Source organism: Geotrypetes seraphini, chromosome 6, assembly GCF_902459505.1.
Source record: "Geotrypetes seraphini chromosome 6, aGeoSer1.1, whole genome shotgun sequence".
In the NCBI taxonomy this organism is placed as follows: Eukaryota; Metazoa; Chordata; class Amphibia; order Gymnophiona; family Dermophiidae; genus Geotrypetes; species Geotrypetes seraphini.
The window spans coordinates 153,630,029-153,652,747 of NC_047089.1; the positions used below are offsets into that span (position 1 = coordinate 153,630,029).

At 44.6% G+C, this 22,719-nt stretch overlaps 1 long non-coding RNA gene across 1 annotated transcript; it reads right to left on the minus strand.

Annotated features, from left to right (window-relative positions):
- Nucleotides 1-6,216: 6,216 nt before the first annotated feature.
- LOC117361981 lies at nucleotides 6,217-9,117 on the minus strand. Its single transcript, XR_004539777.1, has 5 exons — nucleotides 9,030-9,117; nucleotides 8,868-8,924; nucleotides 8,472-8,716; nucleotides 8,232-8,301; nucleotides 6,217-7,513 (listed from the first exon to the last, which is right to left on the minus strand). It is a non-coding gene; the product is annotated as an uncharacterized LOC117361981 (long non-coding RNA).
- Between the last annotated feature and the right edge of the window lie 13,602 nt (nucleotides 9,118-22,719).

Sequence of the window (22,719 nt, forward strand, 5' to 3'; positions counted from 1 at the left end):
ACAGTTTTACTCTCCACCACCTCTCTCGGGAGCGCATTCCAGGCATCCACCACCCTCTCCGTAAAGTAGAATTTCCTAACATTGCCCCTGAATCTACCACCCCTCAACCTCAAATTATGTCCTCTGGTTTTACCATTTTCCTTTCTCTGGAAAAGATTTTGTTCTACGTTAATACCCTTTAAGTATTTGAACGTCTGAATCATATCTCCCCTGTCTCTCCTTTCCTCTAGGGTATACATATTCAGGGCTTCCAGTCTCTCCTCATACGTCTTCTGGCGCAAGCCTCCTATCATTTTCATCGCCCTCCTCTGGACCGCCTCAAGTCTTCTTACGTCTTTCGCCAGATACGGTCTCCAAAACTGAACACAATACTCCAAGTGGGGCCTCACCAATGACCTGTACAGGGGCATCAATACCTTCTTCCTTCTACTGACTACGCCTCTCTTTATACAGCCCAGAATCCTTCTGGCAGCAGCCACTGCCTTGTCACACTGTTTTTTCGCCTTTAGATCTTCGGACACTATCACCCCAAGGTCCCTCTCCCCGTCCGTGCATATCAGCTTCTCTCCTCCCAGCATATACGGTTCCTTCCTATTATTAATCCCCAAATGCATTACTCTGCATTTCTTTGCAATGAATTTTAGTTGCCAGGCATTAGACCATTCCTCTAACTTTTGCAGATCCTTTTTCATATTCTCCACTCCCTCTTCGGTGTCTACTCTGTTACAAATCTTGGTATCATCTACAAAAAGGCACACTTTTCCTTCTAACCCTTCAGCAATGTCACTTACATACATATTGAACAGGATTGGCCCCAGCACCGAACCCTGAGGGACTCCACTAGTCACCTTTCCTTCCTTCGAGCGACTTCCATTAACCACCACCCTCTGGCGTCTGTCCGACAGCCAGTTTCTGACCCAGTTCACCACTTTGGGTCCTAACTTCAGCCCTTCAAGTTTGTTCAACAGCCTCCTATGAGGAACTGTATCAAAGGCTTTGCTGAAATCCAAGTAAATTACATCTAGCATATGTCCTCGATCCAGCTCTCTGGTCACCCAATCAAAAAATTCAATCAGGTTCGTTTGGCACGATTTACCTTTTGTAAAGCCATGTTGCCTCGGATCCTGTAACCCATTAGATTCAAGGAAATACACTATCCTTTCTTTCAGCAACACTTCCATTATTTTTCCAACAACTGAAGTGAGGCTCACCGGCCTGTAGTTTCCTGCTTCATCCCTGTGACCACTTTTATGAATAGGGACCACATCCGCTCTCCTCCAATCCCCAGGAATCACTCCCGTCTCCAGAGATTTGTTGAACAAGTCTTTAATAGGACTCGCCAGAACCTCTCTGAGCTCCCTTAGTATCCTGGGATGGATCCCGTCTGGTCCCATCGCTTTGTCCACCTTCAGTTTTTCAAGTTGCTCATAAACACCCTCCTCCGTGAACGGCGCAGAATCTACTCCATTTTCTCGTGTAACTTTGCCAGACAATCTCGGTCCTTCTCCAGGATTTTCTTCTGTGAACACAGAACAGAAGTATTTGTTTAGCACATTTGCTTTCTCCTCATCACTCTCTACATATTTGTTCCCAGCATCTTTTAGCCTAACAATTCCATTTTTTATCTTCCTCCTTTCACTAATATATCTGAAAAAATTTTTATCTCCCTTTTTTACATTTTTAGCCATTTGTTCTTCCGCCTGTGCCTTCGCCAAACGTATCTCTCTTTTGGCTTCTTTCAATTTCACCCTGTAGTCCTTTCTGCTCTCCTCTTCTTGGGTTTTTTTATATTTCATGAACGCCAACTCTTTCGCCTTTATTTTCTCAGCCACTAGGTTGGAGAACCATATCGGCTTCCTTTTTCTCTTGTTTTTATTGATTTTCTTCACATAAAGGTCCGTAGCCATTTTTATCGCTCCTTTCAGCTTAGACCACTGTCTTTCCACTTCTCTTATGTCCTCCCATCCTAACAGCTCTTTCTTCAGGTACTTTCCCATTGCATTAAAGTCCGTACTTTTGAAATCTAGGACTTTAGCATGCATTAATGCATTAGCATGCATTAATGCAGTTAGGGGCAAATTCTATAAATGGCATCCCAATTGTAGGAGGCAGTAAGCATTCTACCACTGTCTAACCAGCCAATCAGGATGTATGTTTAAAAAAAAACAAAAAAAAACCCCATCCCAAGGCAGACTGCCTATATTGTAGGCATCTTTGCAAGCCTAGGGATGCAAGTAGGACCACCCAAGCTCGCCCAAAGCTAGGCATAGGCGTGGTTTTGCCCAGAAGTGGCCTTAGGCAAGTTTAGGTGGCCCTCGGCATCTCCCTAGGGCCGCAATAAGTGCCTAAAATATTATTAACATCTATATAGTATCGTTAGGGCAGGTGTTAGAGGTCCTAAAGGTATATTATCATATTTATGCGGATGATATACAATTTTTTTCCCAATGTAGGGCGAGATTGAGTGTACTGTTAAAAAATTGACATGGCAAAGACTGAAACGGAGAAACGCCTATGTATCCCCCCAGGAATATCTCTCCTGTCAGAAACCATCCGCAAACGCTCCTACAGCCATTTCATCCCCCATCTCTGGAACCAACTCCCCCCACATATCAGACTACAGAACTCTCTGATGACCTTCCGGAAAGTAGTAAAGACCCTCCTCTTCAAATGAAATTCTAACTGCAAACTGCCCTTTGACCCCCTTATATTCCCCCTCCTTTCTGCACTCTTCTGTACTTAAGTTGCTGTATAGTCTTTGAACTGTCCAAAATGTACTTAAGTTGCTGTATAGTCTTGTATTGTCCAAAATGTTTTCCATTGTGAATGTTGGCTTGTAACCCGTTCTGAGCTACTAGGAGGACAGGATAGAAATCGAAATAAATAAATAAATAAATTAATTAATTAATTGTATGAATGTGAATAAATTGGTTCTAAATTTGCAAAAAGAAGTTATGTTTATTGGAAATGATCAACAATTATTGCAAGTACAGGAGGTGCAGCTGAAATATATTTAATTATAGATTCTTCCATAGGTGTCAGAATGGGGGGGGTCACAGCTCCCCAAAATTGCCACAGCTCCCTTCCCTCCCTCCCCTGTCAGGCTCTTCACCCCTGGGATCGGGTTTCTTCTGCCGCATAGCGGCAACGAGCACTGCTCCAGGCCCCTCCCCTCCCAACCTCTGTCTGGTTTTTCACCCGCAGGAACGGCTTTCTTCTGATGCTCAACAGCAAAGAGCAGGCGTGCGCTTTGGCACACCTGCTCGGCACTGAGCGGCTTTTGAACTGGATCCCGCGAATTCTCACGAATCGTGAAAATTCACAGGAGCCAGTGGTTTAGGTACAGCGCCTTGGTATCTGACTCAAATTTTGAAGAAACATTTGCCAAATTGATCCTTGCAATTGCAGTTGAGATTATTCATTTAATCTGAAAATGAGATACATTATATGAAAACATGGACTATAGCTATTTTGGTGTCTGGTCCACAGTTATGGAATGCTTTATCAGGTTATTTAAGATTATGTAATAATTTGAAATCATTTAAAATGCTGCTATAAACTCATTTTAAAGCATTTTATTAGAATGGATGATCTTTGTAGCAGATTCTTTGAATTGTAAACTTGTTTTTTCTTGTTTAAAGGATATTCTAGCAGCTAATAGTTTTGTAGCATTTTTGTAATATTTGTGACGTATTGATGTGATAAGATTTGTATCTAATATAATAAAATGCTAGGCCGCGCATGCGCACTAAAAAAAACATGTTCCCTGATCTGTCGCGAACATGAGAGTGCGCATGTGCGGCCCCAGCTCTCACTGTGCATGGTTCTGCGTCCATCGCGCTTATGCTCAAGCTGCCGCCACGGCTCCTCTCTCGAACTGCACCAGGATCGAGAGAGGAGCTGCGGCGGCGGCTTTCAACTAAAAATAAATAAATAAATAAATAATACACAGCTGGGGGTCGCCGCTCTCACCCGGCTCTCACGGTGCTGGCGGCCGGCGAACCCTAATTGCGGCGGCGACTTTCAACTACAAAAACAAACAAACAAAAAAAAAAAACAGCTGAGGGTAGCAGCTCTCACCCGGCTATCACGGTGCGGTGACCGGCGAACCCTAATGAACATTGAATCAAAGGAAACAACCGGGGCTGCCTAAAGAAACAAAGTTAGGAGCTCTGGCAGCTGCCAATCCACTTCTAATGCTCCCTCACACCTACTCCCGCTACGGAACTCGCCTTCCTGCTCGCGCACATCTCCATCAAGGAAAAACAGCATTACCGACTGAAGTTTATTTTAAAGTTTAACGCCGCGGCGGCGGCTCCTCTCATCAGCCACACCTGCGTCGGATAAGGCTTCCGACGCAGATAGCGATAGTGCGAGGAGCCGCCGCAGCGGCTTTAAACTTTAAAAATAAACTTTGGCCGGTAGTGCTGTTTTTCGTGATGGAGGTCTGCGTGAGCTCTCCCAGAGCCTGGCCCGCACCAAAACACGCTCCTACGGTAGTAGGCTAGCGTGACTGCACCTCTGGCTGAGAGCTATGTGGAGCACCGCTGTCCAGGACCCGACTCATTTGCCGCCCCCCCTCTTCCCTTACTGCGGGCCCGACTGGCGATTTAAGCAGCGTGTCAGCACTCTTCACACGCTGCTTCGAGCCCTTCTACTGCCCTGATTTACTCTGGAACGTCCGGAGCAAATCAGGGCAGTAGAAGGGCCCGAAGCAGCGTGTGAAGACTGCTGACACGCTGCTTAAATCGGGCCTGCTTAAGTCGGGCCTGCGGTAAGGGAAGAGGGGGGGGGCGCCAAATGACTCGGGCCCGCAACTGTTTGTAGTCGCGACTGTGGGAAGGGAAAGAGGGTAGAGGAAACGCTAATGCAGGCACAGGAAACTGATGTGGGGGGAGGGAATGCAGCTTTGCACAGACAGACAGAGGGAGGAAGGAAGACAGAAAGACAAGAAGAAAGACACAGGGGCAGGTGCACAGGGAACTGGTGTGGGGGGAGGGAATGCTGCTTTGGACAGACAGACAGAGGGAGGAAAGGACACAGAAAGACAAGAAGAAAGACACAGGGGCAGGTGCACAGGGAACTGGTTTGGGGGGAGGAAATGCTGCTTTGGACAGACAGATGGAGGGACACAGAAAGACAAGAAGAAAGACACAGGGGCAGGTGCGGGACAGCGGGAGTCGCGTCAGGAGGGGTGCGGGATGCTGCAGAGGGAACTTTTCCAATGGGTGCAACTGGGCGGCTGTCGGGAGCCTCTGATCACGGGCAGAGCAAGGTAAGTGTATCATAGGGATAAGAAGGAGGAGGGGGGGAGAAAAAGGAAGGGACGCCTACTGCTGGACAGGGGGAGAAGGAAAGAGGTGCTGATGGACGGGGGGCGAAGAAAAAGGAACGGAGGCCTAATGTTGGACAGGGGGAGAAGGAAGGTGCTGCTGGACAGGGGGAGGTAAAACAAAGGGAGAAGGGCAGCTGCTGCATAAGGAGACCTGTGAAGGGGTGGTGGTGGACACAGGGGAGGTAAAAGGAAGGGAGAATGGACAGGGGGAGCAGGCAAGGGGTGGTGATGGACAGCCAAGGAAAAAGAAAGACAGAAAGAAAGAAAGCGGCTAAGGAGAGAGAGAGAGAGAAAGAAATAAAGAGACACACACACACACATATATTCTAGCACCCGTTAATGTAACGGGCTATAAGACTAGTTTTATTATAATTTGCTTAGGCATTAAGTGGAATAGAAATATTTACAATATATAAATAATACCTAGTGCAATGAAGTGTTAAGTAACTTGTCCAGAGTCATAAGGAGCTACATTATGAATTGATCTCACAACCTCAGGGTGCTGAGGAAGCTGCTCTAACCACTAGGCTATCCTCCACAGATAGAAAAGGGGAAAACATTTGTTTTATATTTATTGAGAGCTTCTATACCACTAATAATGACTGGGGAGTGAATTCAGAGCTGTTTACATGAGCTTCAGTAAAGGTATTGCAATGCAAGAACTTCTGTAGATGTGTTACAATACAGAGTTTTTTAATACTGACATATTTATGCCATAATCAATAATTCTACTTATATGCACACATTTATTTCACAATCATTACTGGCACATTGATATCCTATTTATATGCATACTTTTATACCAAATCCATCATCCTACGTATATACACACTTTCAGCTAATTACATTATATTTACACACATTTTAAGAAGATTGGCCATTTCAGCTAATTACACTATCAGCCTCTTTTACAAAGCTGCGCTAGCGGCTGCCGCATGTCAACAGGCCCGAAGCCCTTTGAATCTCTATGGGCTTCAGGGCTGCTAGTGCGGCTTTGTAAAAGAAGCCGTATATTTACATACATCTTGAGATGTTTGACCATTTTAGCTAAATATAATCTTTTTACATGCATCCCAGAAAGTTCTAGCTTCATAATTTCTGTTTAAGTAGTCTGAGAAAAGGATAGTCTTTATCCCTTTCTTGAATTTTCCTGTGTCCTTCGGTAGGGAGTTCCACCATGTTGGAGCCATTACCGAGAACATTCTTGTCCTGGTGCTTTTGCATTTGATGTCTTTGAAGGAGGGCATTTGTAGTAGAAACTCATAGCTCGAGCGCAGGGCGCATAGACATGTATGGTTATGTGGTTTGGCTGCTAGGTATTGTGGTTCTGAGAGGTGAACGGTTTTGTGTGTCAGCAATAGGATCTTAAATTTCGCCCTGCTCTTAATTGGGAGTCAGTGTAATTCTTTCAGTAGTGGGGTGGCACTCATCTGCCTTGATTTTGCTAACAGAAACCTTGCTGCGGCGTTTTGTGCTGTTTGGACCTATCTGATCACGTATTTTGGTATATCCAGCAAGGTTGCATTGCAGTAGTCAAGCCCTTACCAAAACACATTCTTTGCTTGCTGAGATTATTTTAATGCGCCTTCTTTACTGCTAGGCTAGTACATGGGCTGTAGTAAGGCTCGCATATGCTCGTACTTGCGGTGTCAAGGATTGCTTTGCAAGCATCAGCTGAGGTTAACATATAAGCAGTGTATGGACAGTGACAAGGCTAGCAAATAAGCATACATTACATTACATTACATTAGTGACTTATATTCCGCCTTTACCTTGCAGTTCTAAGCGGATTACAGTGTAAGACAGCTGGACATATCCAGGAAGTTACAATTCAGGGGAAGTATACAGATCAAGCGTAGAATAGAGGGGGATAGCTGGGGTTTTCTAGGAAGTTATAATTGGATGATGCTTACATAATAGATGCCGGAAATTACAATTTAGGAGAAGGGTTTAGGCTTGGTTGCTTGTTAGGTTCGGTTGGGAGGTTGTATATTTTTTTTGAAAAGTAGGGTTTTGATTTCCTTTCGGAATGATTTAAAGTCGATAGTTGTTGACAGCAAATTGGAGATAAAGGGGTCCAGTTTCGCTGCCTGCGTTGCTAGGAGGCCGTCATACATCTTCTTTCGCTGAGTTCCCTTGAGTGGGGGATAGGCGAATAGGTTCTTGGTTCTTCTTGTTCTGGATGAGCAGTTGAAATTAAGGCGGTTGTTAAGGTAGGTGGGTGCAGGTCCTTTTATTGCTTTGTATACAAGCAGTGACTAGGCTAGCATACAAGCATAAACACAGTGATGGGGTTGTTAAGGTAGGTAGGTGCGGATCCGTTTATTACTTTGTATACATGCAGTGACTAGGCTAGCATACAAGCATAAACACAGTGATGGGGCTAGCCTGTAGGCATATATACAGTGACAAGGCTAGCATGTGAGCATATAAACAGTAACAAGGCTAGCATGCAAGCATATAAACAGTGACGAGGCCAGCATCCAAGCAGTGACTGACTGGCTGGGACAATTTTAAACATGGAGTAGTAAAGTTAACTTGAATAGGTTTGGCTGACATACAAGCTAACATACAAGTTAGCAGGCTAGCAAGGCCAACAGCAAATAGCAGTAAAAGTTAACTGAGTTGGATGTTTCCTGATTTAACCCGCCAAACACAAGAAAGAAGGAAATTATTTCTTGCGATGAGATCCGAGGCATTGAGTTTTGATGCCTCATTCCCCTTGGCATATCTAAGCAAGTGTATGATTAAGTACTTGGGAACAAAATATGTCTTCTATGCATCGGAACAACTGAGAACATTCTTGGATATGAAGAAGCTGGTGACATAAATGTTTAGGAGAGATTAAAAACTGCTCTTATGAATATTGGGATTGGGACCTCCCGTTAAGCCTTACCTTATTCTTTTGGGGTCTTAAATATGATTCGCGTCTCTTTACCTAGATCAGTCCTTTTTGTCATTGGGGTCTAAGGAAGAAAGCAATTTTTATGTTAATTGAAGATTTCTTTAATTATTTGAGTTTCATTCTATATTTCTTGTGTAAGAGTTTATCTTGTTAAATTTGTTAAATTTTAATAAAAAATTTTTTTTAAAAAGTTAATTGAGTTAGGCCAACATACAGCTAGCAAATATTTACCTGAAGTTTGCTCAAAGTTCACACTAAGGGCTGCACAAAGGGCCCTTTGGCATGGACCTTTGGCAGGGTCCACTGGCAGTGCAGGCCCACCTATCCTGTGGCCCTTTAAAGGGCCTTTTGAAAGGCACGGCTGGGGGGTAGAGCTTCCTGCTGCATGGCTGACCCATCCCAACCCAGTGAGGAGAGAAGGGATGAAGAAGAAGAGCGGGCTGCCTTCCTCCTCTCCCTGCTGGGGCTTGAGAGTGCTGGTATGAATAAAATATATAATGTGCATCAGTTACATAGCAAAATACAATGCTTCAGTGTGGTAAAAACAAAATATGCAGCAAATACGAATCAGTTGAATAAACAGTATTCTTCTATGCCCCATCTCTTAAATATTAGAAATCTACATACCTAAAGGGAATTGGTAACAAACTTTTCCCTCTCAGTCAGCACATATATTCATTCAAACTGAAGAAAAAAAGATAAAGCTCAAAAAACAACTCATCTTTAAAAAATACACAAAGAGGAGCACCCCCACCAAAAAAACAAAAAAACAAAACCAGTACTACTTACAACTCACAGCTTTCTCTTCGGTCCAGCAGCATTTCCTCCTCAAAAACAGGAAGTAGTAAAGATACACCACTTCCTATGGTGGATTTATACCAACTAGCCAAGATCAAAGGTGAAATGGACTACTATTTGGGTTTCTGCCAGGTACTAGTGACTTGGTTTGGCCACCTTGAAGACAGGCTACTGGGCTAGACGGACCATTGGTCTGATCCAGTAAGGCTATTCTTATGTTCTTTTGACTAACAGTAATTTTGATTACATATACACACTTGTTTGTAAAGAACCAACTAGTTAGGAGCCCTTTTAATAGTAAGGCTGTTTCACCTATGACTCTGGTTAGTTGTTATACCTCTACTACAGGTGGAACACTGAAAGAAGGCTCTAAAAGGCTTGTTTGCTGAAGAAATATAATTATTTAGAAAGTAAAATGTTTTATAAATGTTTCCTTTTAGTTTTACTTTAGTTTCGTTTATTTCTGGCCACCTTGAAGACAGGCTACTGGGCTAGACGGACCATTGGTCTGATCCAGTAAGGCTATTCTTATGTTCTTTTGACTAACAGTAATTTTGATTACATATACACACTTGTTTGTAAAGAACCAACTAGTTAGGAGCCCTTTTAATAGTAAGGCTGTTTCACCTATGACTCTGGTTAGTTGTTATACCTCTACTACAGGTGGAACACTGAAAGAAGGCTCTAAAAGGCTTGTTTGCTGAAGAAATATAATTATTTAGAAAGTAAAATGTTTTATAAATGTTTCCTTTTAGTTTTACTTTAGTTTCGTTTATTTCTAGTCTGCCTTTATCCAAAACGGATCACAAAGAAAACATACATAATAAAAACTGTTAAAATACATCCTTTTAATTACTAGTCGGGGTGGAGGATGACACTGGCAATGAAGGCTGGCAATAATTAAAAAGAAGCACCTATAATCTTGCTTAGAGCTATAGTTGCTGGAACTTGGTGAGAAGACAGGAAACTAATTTGCATATGGATGTACTCTATCAACATTGTCCTTTTAAATGTGTTCTCTTGTAGAGAAAGGGAGAACAAAAGAAGCCAATAAAGTGGTGAATGCTGTTGGAAAGCCTCCCAAGAAGCAATGCTGATCTTTTATTGAAAAGGGTGGCTATTTGACATTTCACCCTGAGCTTAATGGTACTGAGAAATATGGACTACTGACAAGAACGCCATTGCTAAACAAGATCTGTTTTTGAGCTTTTCATTTAGAGATGAGCACTTTTGTTATTGTCAGATTAGGTTGCTAAATGCTGGGAGCTGATCCAGGTGCTATGTTCCTACCGTTTGTCTTCCTTCTGAGGAGTTGTTGTAGAACAGAGGTCTCAAACTCAAACCCTTTGCAGGGCCACATTTTAGATGTGTAGGTACTTGGAGGGTTTCAGAAAAAATTGTTAATGTCTTATTAAAGAAATGACAACTTTGTATGAGGTAAAACTCATTATAGTTTATAGATCTTTCCTTAATTGCTTCTGATAAATTCAGCTATTCACAACTGAAAGCAGTGCAGAAAGTGAAGTTTAGATAGTTTTTCACTATTTAGAGGTACATACCGAGGGCCTCAAAATAGTACCTGGAGGACTGCATGTGGCCCATGTGCTGCGAGTTTGAGACCACTGGTCTAGAATATCATGTCAGTATATGCCAGTCTTCTGGTCATTTTCACACGTATAGGGAGAAGCAAACAAAGTAACCCCCTGAAGGATTTACTGGGTGGAAATAAGAGTGTGTCTTATGGAGCAAATACCCAAAGCGTGGTGTGTCCCCACCCCCTGTTACCTTATTTTAATGCTGCTGCCATCCCTCGCTGAGAGCGGCACACAAAGCTGGCTGCCTGGTCCCCACCACTTCCCCCAATAACTGATGGCTGACAAAGCTGCCTCCTCTTCTGTTCTCTTGCAGCATAGCGGCACACCAGGCTGCTTGCCTGGTCCTGCGCCACTTCCCATGAGAACTGAGTTCTCGCAGGAAGCGGTGCAGGACCAGGAAGGCAACCTGGTGCACCGCTATGCCGCAAGAAAACAGAAGAGGAAGCAGCCGTGTATGCCTTTCTCAGGGGAAGCGGCGGGGACCAGGCAATCAGCCTTGTGCACCACTTTCAGCAAGGGAAGGAGCGAAGGAGAGTGCCAGAAGTTAAAAAAAAAAAAAGGTACGTGTGGGGGATGCGTGGGGGAGGGGAAGAGGACCTTCCCAGCCCAGCTCTGCCCTGCTGAATTAAAAAAGGGAGGGAGGAGAGGCCAGGACCTGCATGCCTGCTGCCTGCTTGGGGGTAGGGAAGGAGGAGAGAGAGGCTGTGGCCTGCCTGCTGCTTGCCTGGGGGGGAGGAAAGGCCTGCCTGCCTGCCTACCTACCTACCTACTTACCCGTCCCCTGTCCCTACCTGCCTTCCTGCCCTGTCCCTGTCCCGGACTACCACTAGACCACCAGAGGGGGGATAGGGTACAGAGCCTGGCTGGGAGGGGTGACAGGGTGCAGAGCTTGGCAAGGAGTGTGAGGTTGGGTGCAGAGTCTGGCAGGGAGAATTTGGTTCAGAATGTTTTTTTTCTTGTTTTCCTCCTCTAAATCTAGGGTGTGTCTTATGGTCAGGTGCGTCTAATGGAGCAAAACATACAGTATGCTGATTTTCAACAACTGCTTGAGATTTCAATGTTAAATGTTATAGCTTTATTTGTTGTTACTATCTACATTTATGTGCTATGTGGAATGAGATTATATATAGACTTTTTAACATGACCATTCAGTGACTTTTGTGCATTTAAAAATGTTTGCATTGTACAACTACCATTATTTGAAAAACAAACAAACAAAAAACAAATAACCAGCTTACTGCTAGTGATGTCACACTGATTAGGAGTGGCTTAGTGGTAGACCTGCTGCCTCTGCACCCAGAGGTTGTGGAATCAAATCCTTGGGCTGTTCCTTGTGACTCTAGGCAAGTCCCTTAATACTTCATTGCCCCAGGTACAAAATAAGTAGCTGTATATATGTAAACCAGTTTGATTGTGGTTTGTAACTACAAAGGGGCAGTATACAAGTCCCAATCCCCTTCTCTCCTAAACAACTATTTGTATATGATAATTTATTTAAAGGCATTTCAGATCAGAATAGCAATCATAGACAAGCTGTTGGTAGTGGATAATATGAGAATCCAGACACTGCATGAGCAAGGCTTCAGAGCAAATGCAATAGTGGCTTTGTACTATCTCAAGATCTGTGAAGAAAATTTGTGGATGTGACTGCAGAATTCTGACTCATTGTACTGTCTGAATGATATTTTTCTGCATTTTAGCTTGAACGTTTTTAATGCACAAAATTGCTAGGTAGTAATGCTAAAATGTCAGGAACATCAGCACAGCTTAAGATAATTAAATGTTGTTTGTAAGTATGATGACTAAATAAGTACATAAAATTTCTTGTTGAAATTCAAAGCTGTTGCTGAGAAAACTGCTAAAAAAAACCTGTATGATTTACTTTTTCTTTTTTTTTTTTTTGCCTCACTATGGATATTGTTCCTAAATGTTAGTCTTCTCTCTTCAGATTTACCCCCCTCTATGGATGTTTATGTGAAAATAGTGGAGGTGTGCTTTTCAGTAGGGCTGGCACTTATATGCATCCTTTAGTATTTCCAAAAGTCTATTGTGTCATAGTTTAGTATTGCTTCAGCATAGTGTTCTAATTGAGTTACAAATTGCACAATGTTAAAATTTTCCCCTCTCCGCCTCCTACACATAGCATTCACCATCCTTCAGTGCCCCTCTTCTCTTCCACATTGCATTCCTGTTCATTATGACACAAGCCTAAATAAACACATTTTCATCTGTTCCTGAATGTCAGGCAATGTCTTTCCTATCTCAAATCTAAAAGCAGAGAATTTCACAGAATGGCCTTCGAGGCACAAATGCTCACTGCCTGGTACTTTGAAGTCATATTCAATTTGGTACAACCAGCAGTTGTTGTTGTGAAGATTGTAACATTCTTCCTGGAACACACGGAAATAATAGGTTAGCAAATACAAATTTACAGAAATAATAGGTTAGCAAATATAAATTTACACCTACAGTATATTGTACTTTTCGTGAGTCAATTTCTCTTTTGAAAACAAGCGTAGTCTGTGAGTAAAAACTGCTCACAAGCTTTGCATTAACCTACAGAATTTGAAAAGTTCCCCATTGTGCCTTATATACCTGTTACAGGTAAGTGACATTGAGAAGTGTTCAATAATTTATCTACCTGAGTATGAAAAAACAGTAGCAAGCATGTTGAAACAAGTCTATGCATGTTGTGACATGTCACTCATGCACAGTTGGAGCTCAGTGCGAGTCTTAACATTCCAAGAGACAGGATGTCAGGAGAGTGCTCATGCGAATCAAGTAAGAAACTGCTAGATTTGGAGTAGAGAATGACATGGGGACAGATTGTTCCCCATCCCTGTGGGAACTCATTTTCCCATCCCAGCAATTTCTTTTTCTGTCTCTACCCCATTCTTGCAAGCTCTGTCCTCATCTGCACAAGCCTCAAATACTTTAAAATCATAAGGGTTCGAGATTTGGGTGGTTAAGGTTGAGCTTACAGGAATGGGGCAGGGACAGAAATAAAACTTGCGGGGGCGAGGAAATTGAGTTCCTGCAGAGATGGAGAAAATTTTGTCACCGTGTCATTCTCTAATTTGGAGCACCGTCCAGTGATAAAATATCTCACAACAGAAGGAAAAAAGCCAAAGGAAATCCGTGTACTCATGACTGCAATTTATGGAGAGTCTGCCCCATCATCCTACAAAGTAAAATTATGGAGCAAACAGTTTAAGAGTAGAGAACCCATTGAAGATGACCCTTACACTGGACGGCTTGTGGAAGCAACTTCTACAGAAATGTGCAAGAAATTTGAGGATTTAATTTTGTCAGACAGACAAATTAAGGTTCCCCAAATAGTTGAAAAAATGGGTATTTCAGCAGGTACAGTTTGGAAAATAATCCATGAAAAGTTGGGCATGTCCAAGGTTAGTGCATGATGGGTTCCAAGAATATTGACATCATGTTAGAAGGCCATGTGGCTCCAGTGCTGGCAGGAGAACTTGAAGATGTTCCGTGAAGACCAAGTGAGTTTTTTTCATTGTTGGGTGACTGGAGATGAGACTTGGGTCTATCACAGAAATCCTGAGTCCAAAATGTAGTCAATGCAGTGGAAGCACAAGCCAACCCCCACCTGAAAAACGTTTGTCAGAAAAATCTGCAGGCAAGGCCATGGCAACTGTCTTCTGGGATGATGAAGGACTTTTGCTTCTGGAGTTCATAATACACAAGACAACCATAACAGGGGAAAGTTATGCCAACACTATGATCACTTTGCGGGAGTCAATCAAGGAGAAAAGATGAGGAAAACCTGCTTCTTCATGACAATGCACCGGTGCACATGTCATGACAATCACAGGCTGCCATCTGAGAATGTAAGTTTCAGCAGCTGAACCATCCACCCTACAGTCCTAACCTGGCTCCCATGGATTATTTCCTGTACTGAGTTTTCAAATGATGAAGCTGTGATATCCTGGTTTGAAGGTCAAAGAGAAGAATTCTTTTCAAACGGATTAAAGTCATTGCAGGAAAAGTGGATGAAGTGTATCAGGGGGACTATATTGAAAAATAAAACAAAATTTTTTGAAAGCTCTTCTTTGTTAATGAAGTAGATAATTTATTGAACACCCCTCAGCACCCTGAGGCTGTGGGTTCAAACCCTCACTGCTCCTTGTGACCATGCGCTTGCAGAAGACTTATACTTTTAGAAATAGTATGTATTTTTCTGTTTCTGGCGGGCTCACAATAATAATGTATAAAAGAGTTAAAGTAGAATTGAATCTGGGCTCCTTGGTTTAAAGTCCACTGCATTAACCACTAGGCTGCTTCTCAGACCTGGTTCCTGCTTTGCAAAGAATGTTCATAATAATAATAACTGAAGTTGTTATAGAACCTTATATTCCCTTTTAGTTTCACTTTCAGAGGAGAGGGGACAACACCATTACATTACATTAGGGACTTCTATTCCGCCTATACCTTGGGGATTAAGGAGATGTCATGCTTTTATCCTTCCAGTGTTCCTTCAGCTGTTCAATCAGAGTACTTTTTTGTACCCTGGTTATGAGTACAATAGGTTTAACTTAGGACGCCCTTCTTTTTAGACTCGGACGTTTCTTCCAGTTTGGTTATCATTGTTGGACATCCTGATTTTGGACCCTCCCTAGTTCTGCCCCAAACACACCCATGCACCCCTTTGCTATTTGGATGTTCTGCAGTGTTAGATGTCCCTTTTCTGCCTTTACAGTATCAGGATTTGGACAGTTCAAACACATTTGGGCATTTTGATATGTATATGCTTCAAAAATAAGATCCTATAACCTACCAGTTCACCTATATCCAAGATGTCTCATAGTTAAAGCCATCTTGATTATGTCCCAGTAAAACATGTTTATTTACATTTTCAATCGTTTTATTGTGTATAATAATCTCTACCATTTTTCCAACACTTTGCAGTTTCACAAATTACTCCTGGAACCCTTTTAATAATTGGGTTTTGCATTGGCTATTTTCAAATCTTCAGGTACTGTAGATGATTTTATTGATAGATTACAGATTGCTAATAATAGATTTGTAATTTCATATTTAAATTCTTTCACAGCTCTGGGGTATACACCACTCAGTCCAGGAGATTTGCTCTTTAGCTTGTCAGTTTGGCATATTACATCTTCCAAGTTCACTGAGATTTGTTTCAATGCCTCTGTATTGTCATCATTAAACACTACTTCTGGCATGGGTAGGTCACTTAGTACATTCTCTTCAGTAAAGAACAAAACAAAGAATTCATTCTCTCTCTCCCTGTGGCCTTGTCCTCTAAGACCTGGATTCTCTATATGGCGCTAATATCGACATAAGAAATGCCTTCACCGGATCAGACCGAGGTCCATCTAGTCCGGTGCTCCGCACACGCGGCGGCCCATTTAGGTACTCCTTTCTGGAGACCCGACTTTACCGTATCCCTCAATATGATATGCAAGAAGGTGTGCATCCAACCTGCGCTTGAATCCCAGTACAGTAGTCTCTGCCACAACCTCCTCCGGGAGTGCATTCCAAGTACCCACCACTCGCTGTGTGAAACAGAACTTCCTGACATTTGTCCTTAGCCTGCTGCCGCTCAGTTTCAGGCTATGACCTCTTGTCCGTGTCACATCAGAAAATGTTAGCAATGCTGCTTCTTGGTCTATTATATCAAATCCTTTTAATATTTTAAAAGTCTCTATCAAATCCCCTCTCAGTCTTCTCTTCTCGAGGGTAAACAATCCCAGTTTCCTGAGTCGTTCTTTGTAGCTCAAATGCTCCATTCCTTTGACAAGTTTCGTGGCTTGCCTCTGCACTTTCTCCAACAGAGTTATATCCTTCTTGAGGTTTGGAGACCAGTGTTGGACACAATATTCTAAGTGCGGTCTGACCATTGTTCTATAAAGTGGCATTATGACATCTTCTGATCTACTCGTGATCCCCTTCTTAATTATGCCTAACATCCTGTTTGCTTTCTTCGCCGCCCCCGCACATTGTCCCGATGGCTTTAGGGTACTGTCAATCAATACCCCCAAATCCCTTTCTTGTTCGCATTTTGCCACCTAAAAAGCAGCTGCTAATCGCGTGTAAATCTCATGACGGCACCGTTAACAGAATCACACCTCTGGGAAAGACAGGTGCCAGAAATATAGGCCAGGGTTTTCCAGGCCTACTTTTCTGGCACCTATCTTTGTCATGAATCACGCATACTTAGGCATTTTAAGCTGCTTAATGCTAGAGAATGACACGGGGACAAATTTTTCCCTGTCCCCACAGGAACTCATTTTCCCATCCCAACCCCGTGAGTTCTTTTCCTGTCCCTGCCCCATTCCTGTAAGCTCTGTCCTCATCTGCACAAGCCTCAAACACTTTAAAATCATAAACTGAGGATTGTGCAGTTAAGGCAGAGTTTACAGGAATGGGGCAGGGACTGCGACACAATTCGCGGGGACGGGATGGGAAAATTGAGTTCCTGTGGGGATGAGGACAAATTTGTCCCCCATGTCATTCTCCACTTAACACTACTTTTGGCATTAGCAACCCCCACAGTGCTCAGGTTAAAAAATGCTTTTGCACGCTTTGGAAACTTCGTACCATCAAACACTTTTGACTTCCTCTCTTTTCGACTGCTGGCTCAATCTCTAATCTTAAGCATCTTAGATTACTGCAATATCATATACTTGGGATCCTTTAAGAAAACCATCAAACAATTGAGAATCATTCAGAATATTGCCGTCCGTCTCATTTATGGTCTCAAAAAGTCAGATCATGTAAGCCTGTATTACAGGAAACTACACTGGCTGCCGATGGAGGCAAGGGTCATCTTCAAGTTTGCCTGCCTCTGCTTCAAAACCATAACAGGTTCATCCCAAATCTACCTGTCGCACCATTTTGAATTTCCAGGCACCACTTGCACACGTAATGCCTATCTGTTTCCCTTCCCCTCCTTGAAGGGCTGTATCTGCAAGAGATTCCTTGATAGATCACTGTCATTCCAAGCAGGCAAATGGAATAAATGTCTAACCACTCTCATTTCCAATTCTCCCTCTTACCAATCCTTCAGGAAATCATTTAAAACCTATCTCTTTGATAAATTTCTCTGACTCCTTCCTACCTCGCTGTATCTCTGAAATACTTCCGGATATACCTGACTACTCTCGGCTTGCTAATGTAATTTGAAAGAGCAGCCCCGCTTTAAACCCACAGGCTCGCACTGCAGGGAAGGCGGTAGAGAGCATGGCATGACTGGCTGACAAGACCAATGGAGCTTTACGAACCGTGTCCTTTATCACAATTGATCCTTATCTAACCCAGCTGATAGAGTGTAAATTCCGTATTCTCACCTTAGGATCAGCCGCTCAGGCGAAATTAGGTGGAAGGGAAACCTTCTTGTTAGCTTTGGAAGACGTCAGAAATCCTGTTGTTAAAGGTACACGTGTTGACAATCCTTGATGAGGCTATAAATCATCAGCAAACAAGTCCCGTTTAGTGCTGAATTCAGAGCTGTTTAAAAAGTCCGAATTTCTCTCTCTTAGACAGAGAGTCACACGAGGTAACTTACAGGTCTAATTATTAAAAGAAAAAGGTTACATATAGAATACCTGTGAGAAGATGTGAGCTTCCCCGCACCTTATCACAGACTAACTAATTAATTAATTAGCACCTTCTTTCTTGGATCTCTTCAGATGACTTCCTCGGACCAATTCAGAAACCGAACTTGGATGAATAGCCTTTCTGTATAAAGTATCATATAGGCTGAAAGACCCAGGGCCGTTAGACAGATAAGAACAGGATAATTTCTCCAAGCTTCACACAGTCCCATTATGAAGGCACAGATAGATGTCCTTGCATAGTAACATTCTGGTACATACCCATAATGCATCAGGCATAAAAAGCAAAGCTGTGTACTTCTTTCTTCTTGCAATTCATGCTGGAAAAATCTCTTGTTCAGCAGAAAGATTTCTTGAGAATGGTTCAGGCTTTGATGACTTCAGAGAGGCCTAACCCACAGGTGTGAATACGGAAACACCCCTACAGTGAGAAAGCAACAAGCCAGTGTTGGCGAAAGGGAAGAGGCTGCTGCCGCCGGGGATAGCCCTTCCCTGGGAGAGCAGGAGAGTCGGGGACCGAAAAAAAAATCACTGCAAAAAAAACAAAACGGACAGGACACAAACGCATGCGCAAACCATCTGCCGTGAAAGCAGATGGTCTGAGCATATGTCAGGATCGCACACTAGCGATCCATGCGGTCGGAGGGGGGGCATTCCTCCGATCGCCCTCATTTCAATATTTTGCTGTTCTGAATTGGTCGGGCCTGCTGGAATCGGCCCCAGAAGTCAGGTTAGTGAATCTCGCCCTAAATCAGATATACCAAACTATCTCTTCACTCTTGCCATACAAAATCAAGTTTACAATAAATAGTATTCAATGATAAATCACTCTGGGGATTCTCAGAACGCCATCCTGACTAACAGAAATCAGCGTGGCAGCACTCGTCACTGATCTCACCCAGTCTTGTGACTAATTATAGAACTTGTTTTTATATTTCAGAATTTAGTTGATTTCTTCTCATTTTCCTCAATTCATATTCAATTCATCTTTTCATATAGCTTCACTTATTCATTAGAATCACTTTAATTTTTAATTTCATTTCCTATATTCCCAAGTACTTATACTTAAGAACTTCGCTTAACATTTTGTTGCACTGCTCCCCACTACCGCGTTTCGATTATTCATCAGGACGGGCCTAGTGCCACAACAACAACATGAGTTCTGCAGCTCAGCTTATCCAGCGACCTTTTCGGATTCTAAACTTGATTTTATATGGCAAGAGTGAAGAGAGAGTTTGGTGATTGAACATTTGCCATACTGCCATCTGGTTAAGTAAATCAGATATAGACATCATATTGAAAAGGCCCCTGTTTATCTTTTGTGCAGCAAAAAGCTGGACAGAATTGCAATTCTTTTTTATGATTTAAGAGTAAGTGGTGTGACAGGGGACACTGATCTTACGGTTTTGGAGTTCAAGAGAATTCATCCCTTCCCCTTTATCTCAAGAGCCAAAATGAGAAAGCAACAAGCCTATTCTGATTGGCCCAGGTGCCTTAGGCCTCATCAGGAGGCGGGGCTTTAGTGCCCCTGGGCCAATCCAGCCCCATTCTTCGTTGAGCTGCATGCCGGACGGACGGGTTTGGCACCCGTCTGTCCGGCCAACCTAAAATAAGTACGGGGAAGGGGGGGTGGGGTGGGGGGGGTCGTGGGGTCGGCCGGAGGGGTCGCGGGTCAGCTGGGGGGGGTCGATCGGGGGTTCTTGGGGGGGCAAACATTGGGGGGGAGGGGGGTGCATCGAGAGCAGGAGGGCCTGGGATCCCTCCTGCCCGTACTGTAGTGGGGGTGGGGGTAGGGAGGTCGCCTGGGCCAAGAGGGCTTGGGCTCCCTCCTGGCCCGAACGAGTCGGGGGTGCCGCGGTGCCTGGGGCAAGAGGGCTTGGGCTCCCTCTTGCCCCGATGTTGTGTTTGGGGGGGGGAGTGATTCATCGCAGCAGGAGAGATGCCTCATCTCCCCTACCGCGATGCCATCACTCCTCTACCCGAACTGCCGCGGGTCGCAGCAGTTCGGGTAGAAGAGTGATGGCATCGCGGTAGGGGAGATGAGGCATCTCTCCTGCCACGATGGTTAGGTTGCCGGGCAGCTGAACTGATGGCGCCAACGGCCATCAGTTCAGCGGCCCATTTTTCGGCACTTAGACCTGGTTTTATTTCGTCTAAGTGAAAAATGTCTAAGTGCCGACTAGGCAACCTTTAACTGTTTTGATTATACCTGTTGTACGGCAGGGTGTAGGTCGGCCCACCTCCCGCCCACTGCCTGCCCTTTCCCCTCCTCTAAACACACCTCTTTTCTCTCTGTGCGTTTAGAGGCAGGGGAAAGGCCTAAGTTGGTTTTAGATACGTCTAAAAACCAGCTTTAGTTATGGGTACTTGGACGATCAGGCTTTTTGATCGTCCAAGTAGCCATTTAGGACACTTTTTAGACGGGTTTTTTTTTTTATTATTATTACCCCCATAGTTTCTAGCTGTCTATCTGTAGTCTGCTGAGCAAAATCTCAGAGATGGTAACCTGCCCACAGAGACCTGGTTGGTCTGGAGTGGGTAGATCATTCACCTTCAGGGCCGCCATCAGGGCAGTACTACCAGTCCTGCATTCAGGGGCCCGGAGCTGACAGGGGGCCCGGGCTCCCCCAGGGTCCTAGGCCACAGTCTAGGGAGGGGGCGGTCCGCCCCAGATGCACAGGAGAGAGCTGTACGGGGCATCCTCGGAGTTCAATACGTCTCGAGCCGCGAGGCTCGTCTTCTGTTCCTACCTGCTCTGCCGCTCACATTTAGCCGATCGGAAGTGTTCCCCGATGTCAGCGCTGACGTCGGAGGGAGGGCTTAAGCAAAGCCTGCCCTCCGACGTCAGCGCTGACGTCGGAGAATACTTCCAGTCGGCTATTCATGCGCGGCAGGACAGGCAGGAAACAGGAAACAAGCCTCTCGGCTCGAGCTCCGTTTTGCTGAGAAAGTTGCAAAGATGGGCTGGGAGGCAAAAGCGGAACACAAAAGGGGGGAGGGAGTGCGTTTTGGACACAAGGCATGAACTTGGGAGAGCGGAAGGGAGGGAAAGAGATGCTGAGGTGGGGGAGGGAATGGGTTTTTGGACACAGAAGGCATGGACTTGGGAGAGAGGCAGGGAGGGAAAGAGATGCTGAGGTGGGGGAGGGAATGGGTTTTTGGACACAAGGCATGAACTTGGGAGAGAGGAAGGAAGGGAAAGAGATGCTAAGGTGGGGGATGGAATGGGTTTTTGGACACAGAAGGCATGGACTTGGGAGAGAAGAAAGGAGGGAAAGAGATGCTGAGGTGGGGGAGGGAATGGGTTTTTGGACACAGAAGGCATGGACTTGGGAGAGAGGAAGGGAGGGAAAGAGATGCTGAGGTGGGGGAGGGAATGGGTTTTTGGACACAAGGCATGAACTTGGGAGAGAGGAAGGGAGGGAAAGAGATGCTGAGGTGGGGGAGAGAATGGGTTTTTGGACACAGAAGGCATGGACTTGGGAGAGAGGAAGGGAGGGAAAGAGATGCTGAGGTGGGGGAAGGAATGGGTTTTTGGACACAGAAGGCATGGACTTGGGAGAGAGGAAGGGAGGAAAAGAGATGCTGAGGTGGGGGAGGGAATGTGTTTTTGGACACAGAAGGCATGGACTTGGGAGAGAGGAAGGGAAGGAAAGAGATGGTTGTGTACACGGGGAATAGAAGAAAGGAGAATTTTTGGTCATAGGGAGGGAGTGAGGTACAGATAGTGGCATACCAAGGTGGGGGAGGGGCGATCCGCCCCGCGCCGGGTTTACATCCCAAGAGGGTGCACAGCTGGCCACCCTCCAGTGTTCTCCCTAGGCCGGCAAACTGCGGCTCTTTAACCACTTGAGTGCCACCGCCGCCATCGGGAACAGGCCGGCGCCAAGTTTTCCCTGCTTTTCCCTGTGGGGCCGACCAACTCTCGCCACTCGCGTCAATTCTGACATCGGAGAGTACATTCTGGGCCAGCCAATCGCTGCCTGGCTGGCCTAGAACGTCCTCTCCGACGTTAGAATTGACGTCGGTGGGTGAGAGTTGGTCGGCCCCGCGGGGAAGAGAAGCAGGGCGAACTCGGCGCTGGCCTGTTCCCAATGGCGGCAGTGGCATCCTATTCCCCAGTGGCGGTGTCAGCATTTTCCCAATGGTGGTGGCATAGGGGAGGGCAGGGAGAAAGAAAGGAGGGGCACAGAGAGAGAGAGAGAGAGAAAGACAGACATACAGAACGAAAGAGGGTGTGGAGAGAGAAAGAAAGAAGAGGGCAGGGTGAGAGAGAGAGAAAAACAGACATACAGAAAGAAAGGGGGTATGGAGAGAGAGAAAAAGAAAGAAGGTGCAGGGTGAAACAAAGAAAAAGTTTGGGGAGGGAATGAGGTCTGGAGGAGAGGAAGCATACAGTAGGCTGAAAGAAGGGAAGAAATATTGGATGCACAGTCAGAAGAATAAAGTGCAACCAGAGACTGATGAAATTACCAAAGGTAG